A 7,338-nucleotide genomic window follows, 5' to 3' on the forward strand; every position below is an offset into this window, starting at 1 on the left:
ATTATGTTATTGCTGTTTTTCTTTTTTGAAGGACAGAAAAACTAACAGGCAAGTAACCTTGTATCATACTTTTAAAACTTTTATAACATAAATTTTATGCATTCTGAGAGAGTTTCAGTCTGAAACTCTATATGGAAGTAGTGCTTGTAGATGAAAATTTCCAATCTGGCTTACTGGAAATTTTTAGCAATACGTAAAATCTTAATGAATTTCCATCTGCAAGATTTTCACACACTTTTTATCAGGTACTAGAGAAACACTGAATGTTAATATCCTCAAATTTTGCTGAACTGATGTACCATATAACCGCTCTCATATTAAATATTTCACCCACTTAACTTCACCAGAAGTAGTGTTTTCACAATGCATGATAATGACAAAGACAGAATGACAGGAAGAGAGAAAAGTGCCATCAGGTTCAGAGTCTAAAGGAAAAAAAGGAAAACCTCTTCTTTCTTTTTGCTATGTGTTACTTTTTTCATTTCAATAAAGAAAAATGATTACATTGACAAAACACATTTTGAAATGCTCTTAAATTCTTCATTTCCAACTTAAATCAGAAATCTTACTTCTGAAACTTAAGATATTTGTGTGTATACGAGTGTGGTGGTAGAAAAAATACATATCATGTGAGATTGACATGTTATTAAACATTGCTATCAATAATATGCTTAACTGATGCCAGAAATTGAATAACTGTTTAATAACTAATACTCATGATATCTTGTTTCTGAATTTTTCTTGTACAATTTTCTGTCATTGCCTTTCACGTTTTTTCTTTCTTGTTTTAAATAGGAGTTCAAACTTGGGTCATGTGACCATATTATTAAGTCTATCATTCAAAACGTTTATCAGGAAATTGGAAATTTAAAAATGACTTATGCATGGATGTGCTGCCAGAGACGAAAGCATAAAGCAAGGGGGTGTTTCTAAATGTCTTCCAATAACAAAGAAAAAAACGGAAGTTATTTGGGATCTTAGAAAATGGTTAAAGAAAAAGTGAAACCTGAAACTAAGGAAACAAAAGTTTAGACAAGATAATCCCAACATCAGAGAGGGCATTTGTCATTGTCAGAACTCCAAAGAGCAATAAAGCTTTAATCCATTTCATGGACCCCAGGCCTCACGGTCTAGTAATTCTTATGTCACCAAACCATCTTATGATCTGTATGAAATTACAGAGTGTCACCACTCTACATCTGCAATCTTAATGTTTCCGTCCTTTGATTGCATGACAAGAAAACTCTTGAACCAGAGCACTCCACTTCACAGGAATTGGATAGAACCAGCTGCTCATGATTTTAGAGTTTTTTTAATAAAAGTTTTTTACATCCAGGAGCCTTGTATGACCTGCATCTATTTTCAGAATTCTTCGGGAAAAATCTTTGACTGCCTTTTAGTACTGTAAACATTTTTTTAAATACTGAGAAAGTTTTTCAAAGCTACCTATAGACTCACTTCCTTCCTCTTGTTTCTTCAACTTTGTAATAGTTAAGAAATCTAAAAAGTGACCATTTTATATTATGCTCACTGATTTCAAAACATAACTTTTTTGATTGTTTCATTGCCTTCCCCTAAAGAAGCATTATTGTCTAGAATTAATACTTACCCAAATTGATTCATAATGGATTATGTGTGTATTTTTAAAATTTTTTTGTTGTGAAGTATCAAAAGTGATTGTTGATGTTTTATTTGATATGAACAAACTAAAGGGAGTTTAGAAATGTAATCAGTGGAAAAATAAAGTTCAAGTTATACCCAATTCTTATAAATTCCTTGTGCCCATTTTTTTCTATTCCTGGAAATACAAAGTTTTGCAAAGCTCTCTGATAGCCTCATGAATGGTCAATGATATTTTATTTAGCATCAATTTCCCTCTCACATACTGTGTCACACACTGTTCCATTAAAAGAGAACTGGTATCTGAACAACTGCTCATAATAAGAGCTATACAGTTTATATATTTTGTCCAGTATTTTTCTATAGAAAATGTTGTAATCTAAGTGTGTTAGAAATTAAAACAGGGTCCTCAGGAACCCTCTATGCAAAAAAGAAAATTGAACTCTCACAGTCAGGTACCTGTGCTGTCTGTAGTAAATGGTTTTACATGTCAGTTTGTGCTTTCATTTTTTTCCTACTGCAGACAAATTGTAGTTATCACATCAGTTTGAGTTATAGTTGGTTCATTTCCAAGGATCACAATAAATGTGCATTGTTAATAATTATACCTACAAATTACATACATTTAAATAAAAACACAAAGAGGTCCTGGGGTGGGGAAAGATACTGGTTTACACAAAATGCTCTGCTTTGGAAAAAGCAGTAGTGGTATTGTGACTAACTGAATTTGGAAAATGTTATATGCTCTGTATCTCTTATTGGTGAATCTCTATGCTTGCGTTCTTATTAAAGTCTCTAGAAAGTGCAGCTCTAAAACATCTGTTTAACTCTGCTCATTCTACGTCATTCGGATTTATTTGACCACAGAACACTTTTCACTAGGTATCTGTTTTGAAGAATCCCTGCTGGGAAACTACTCTGTACTGCACTGAATCACAGCACAACATTTTGTACTGACAGAGGTTGAAATGGTTTTGTAACATTTTTAGTTTAGAAATTTTTTGACAAAATATATCAAATACACTGATTATCAAGAGACTTGTTATCTATTACAGTGTGCATACATTGCATCTCTTCAGAACTATTGATGACTAATCTTCCTTTAATTAAAATATCCTAGCATAAGGGAAATTAAGATTTCTGAGAAGTAGTTTAATCAATGAGGACAGAATTAAATATTCATACTTCCCAGGATCCAGTTGGTGTAGAACACAATTTTTGTTTCATTATGCCTAAATTTATCTAGTGTTGTGGGCCTTTTACCCTGGTAGCTCAGCTGGTTAAGAATCCTGCAATGCAGGAGAGTCTGGTTTGATTCCTGAGTTGGGAAGATCCACTGGAGAAGGGATAGGCTACCCACTTGAGTATTCCTGGGCTTCCCTGATGGGTCAGCTGGTAAAAAATCCTCCTGCAATGTGGGAGAGCTGGGTTCAATCCCTGGGCTGCGAAGACCCCCTGGAGAAGGGAACAGCTACCCACTCCAGTTTTCTGGCCTGGAGAATTCCATGGATGTGTAGTTCATGGGGTTGCAAAGAGTCAGACATGACTGAACAAGCTTCATGTGCCTTTTTATGTCTGTTATATAATACAAAGTGAATTTCTCTGAGAAGATGAATCATCTCAGATTTGGCTACTGTTGTGAAATCTTTCAGAGCTTCATATCAGGTAAGTGTGAGGCCACCTTGTCAACAACAGAGAACAAATATTCAATTTCCATCTGATGAAAATGTATAGTTATTAGTAGTTAAACTTGAAAAATAACTCTCTTCGATTAGAGGGATACTCGGTTTTTTTTGGAGTGAATCACTTTATCCTGAAATTATGCCCAAAGACATTAAGAGGCGACCAACCCAAACACAAGTGCTTGCAAAGGCATTGCAATATAAATCACCGTGAGGCAGAACTGACCTGGCAACAGCGCAGGGATGAAGTTCCTTTGATAATTCAAACTTTCTCATGCACTGCTATAAATGTGAGACGTGATACCCCTTATGCCAGTGAAATTTTGATTTGCTTACCTTTCTTTACTTTTCTGCAGGATTGATCCAATGTCTCTTTGATGACTTAGTTTTATGTGGCTAAACATGTGAATGGTTAATGTTCGGACATCCCAGGAGATCTGGAGGAAGGGAAAAAAGGAGCAGTTGGAATCAATGCTGCTTGGACCAGGATTTAGCTCAGCTTCACTTCCATAATAGCAGGGAGAGAATTAGCAACATTCCTACTGCAGCCATCAGCAGCTCATGGTGCTTTCTCTCTCAAGGATTAGACCTGCAGCTGTAGCGGCCACCTGGCTCTCCTTGGGGGACTGGGTTGCATCTCAGGGTGTGAGGCAGAGAGGAAATGGAATCTGATGATTTCTGACCACTGTTTAGTTCTTTGAAACCCTACAGAGCTTCAATCAGGTAAGTGTGAGGCCACCTTGCAAACAATAATGGAAAACAAATATTCAATACATGCACTCGGTGCTGGTTCTTTGGTTGCCAACATATACTACTATGCTTACAATCATGACTTTTGACAGAAAATGGAAATGCAAGCTCTGACACATAAAACTGAAGGCAGTGACCTATATCAGAATCGATTTGAGGGAAAAGCATCTTCATATACACAAATTCCCCCCTAAGATGCTATCTTTATCTATTACTTGTGACCTTACCCTGACCTCTTTTTAAAATACTGTTGCCACGAACTAAAGCAATGAGGTCACCTCAACTCTTCCTTGACAGCTTCCTGCTAACAGTTTAGCTTTCTAAATCGTTCTGCATGTTTCTCTAGGCTGTTTCAACCAAACTAGTCAGTCACCCTGATGTTTGCAATACAGATGCCACATTAAGGCTCTTCATGGCTAGAAAAATGACAGGTGATACTTACAAAGTCAAACTGAAATATGTCTCATTTTGTCACAATGTTTGGCAAAATTTCAACTGAACGTCTTCAAAGAGATCTGTAGCAATTACACATGGTCTCCGACGAGGAGCATGGTCAGTGATAGAAGCAAAACTGCTTAAACGAAGGAAAAATGTGAGAATATTAATTTATATCTACATTATCACAGTTGGTTGTGAAAATGTTTTCATACAAGGCATTTCATCAAGAATAACACATGGTATAAATTGGGGGCTAGTGTTTGTTTTTCAGTGAGGTTAATTCTGGCTCATTTTTAATGTGTATTTTCAGGAAAAAAAAATAGGGTACAGCTGGCTAGTGACCTCTTGGAGAAATACTGAGCAGAGTTCTTCATTTGTCTAATATAAGAGATAGTGTATTACACAGAACTGGGGAAAATTCATCATCATGACAGGAAAAGATAAAGCATCTAATAACTGAGTGATACCATATGTAGACTCTTTCAAAAATATTTAGGACTTCTACCCTATATAATAGCTATCTCAGTTTTATCTACATTCACTCTTTTTGGTACCTTGTTGTTGAAACCAACAATAAAAATTCAATGACTTCCTGAACTTCTTCTAGTGAAGCCCTGATTGATGGTTCTAAGAGGGAATAGGTATGTGCAGGCAGGAGCTGAACCTTTATTTTCAAGTAGCATCAAGCCAGACACAAATCAGTCAAATCAGAACTTGCAGCTCTATAGACAGGCAGCTGTTTGTGGATAATAAAATGCTTCCACATATCATTTTTATCTTATATCAGGAGATGTAAGTGATTCCAGTCATCCTTGAATAAAACTGTACAGAATGAAATATTTATCACTTTATTTCAAAGTGATTTAACCTTTCAAAAATACTTAAACTCTATCAAACATAAATTTTCCTTGATACACATGTAAGTGAAAGAGGGTTTTCCAGGCATGAAAGTGTGAAAACAATCATATGAGCTAGAGCATTCTTCAAATGTCTTACAGGATACCACCTGGACTCATTCCTACCAGAAATAAATATTTCTTGGGTCTCTAGTGCCACAACTTCAAGTCCAAAAGACACTTGAAACAACTATTCAGACTTTGTCTTTGGGGAGCTTTAAGTGTCAGACTTGAGCTCTAAAACTCAAGTGACATCCTGATTATCCAGGGAATTAACCTCAGAGTCATGAGATGTAAGTTCTCAATAGCAGAATTGTTTTGCCACAGTATAAGATGAAGAGTGAATACATAATAATGCCCTGTGTGTTCGAGGTTGGAATGTTATTTGATTAAACTATTCAGGTTTAATTTAGAAATAAGCTTTCATAAGCTCACAAGGTTTGATCATTTATAAGGCTGCAGACATTTTTTTAGAGTTTGTAGTCACATACCAACAAATTAAGTTTTCTTATAGGAACATTGACTAAGTAAAATGATAGAGTTGGTTTCGGTGTGTGTGCACTTCTTCCTGCTAAGCTGCAGCTGTTACTAGTACAGCATTGCCTCTGAAATGGAACCACGGATGCCTGCTCAAAACCAGGCTGCCTGCTGCCATTTGCGGACGTGTCCTACACGATGTTATGAAAGAGGGTTTTCAAGCCCCAGATTTCTTATTTCAACAAATTCTGTCATCTGTTATATTTTGCAGTTTAAATCAGAAGACGCTGTTGCTTGTCTAAGACAAGATGATACATTATGTTGAAGTGGAAAAATCCGCACAGTGACAGGGATACAGTAAAAGCACAGGCTTCCATTTAATAACTGAGTGATACCACATGTAGAATCCTGAATGTTTACGAAACTGTGTGGGAGGGTTTATGGAATCAGGCCTTTCCCTGGAAGTGGAAACCTGTTTACAGATGTACTCCAGTAGAAAGGGAAGCATCTCTGGGCTTGATCAAAAACGCCATTTGGGAAAGCCTGACCAACTTGGATGGGCTTTTAATCTTCAATTCCAAAACAATATTAGTATCAAGTTTGTTTTTCCTGTTTCTTCATTGGAAATTTGATTTAATTATTATGTTGCCATGTTGCACTTCACCTGGGCTTATCTTTTATGAATAAATGTACATCTCATTATATTTTAGCATATTATGGATTTATGTTGAGTTGTAGAAAATGTGATAGAAGAATGGGATAAGTGAAACAATTATCAGGTCATCATTTCAAAGCACAAGATGGCCATGAATATAATGTCTCATGGGTGATGATTTAACTTCAGTTCTCTGCAGACCATAAGTAGGTGTTTTCCTGTTTGAGAGGTGAGAGAGCTGGACATCTGGTTCATCTCCCACCATCCTTGGAAGAGGCTTATGAAAATTGCTTGGGGAACCTGTGTGACAAGGCCCCTATGTTGGTCCAAGGTGTGGTTTTATTTTGGTTGATTTGGGGTGGTTTTCTGTTTCTTCATATGAAATATTGTGGGAAAAAATGGTTAGAAATGTCCACTGGGCTTCCAAAGTGGCACTAGTGGTAAAGAATCCACTTGCCAATGCAGGAGATGCAAAAGACGTGGGTTCAGTCCCTAAGTAGGGAAGATTCCCTGGAATAGGAAATGGCAACACACTCCAGTATTCTTGCCTGGAAATTCCATAGACAGAGGAGCCTGGCAGGCTACAGTCCATGGAGCTGCAAAGAGTTGAACATGCCAGCAATGCAGCACAGAAAAGTACATCAATTTTTAGTATACACAGCTCAACAATCATTCAGTCCACATGTCTTACTCTAGACTTACAAGAATGTTAAGGACTTCTGCAGAATAGGATTCTAGTTTTCATAAGCAATTTATTTTACTATTCAACTTCGTGAAGCTCATAATACCATCTGACTTACAGGCTTAAAGATGAAAATTA

The sequence above is a fragment of the Bos mutus genome, chromosome 1 (assembly GCF_027580195.1).
Source record: "Bos mutus isolate GX-2022 chromosome 1, NWIPB_WYAK_1.1, whole genome shotgun sequence".
In the NCBI taxonomy this organism is placed as follows: domain Eukaryota; kingdom Metazoa; phylum Chordata; class Mammalia; order Artiodactyla; family Bovidae; genus Bos; species Bos mutus.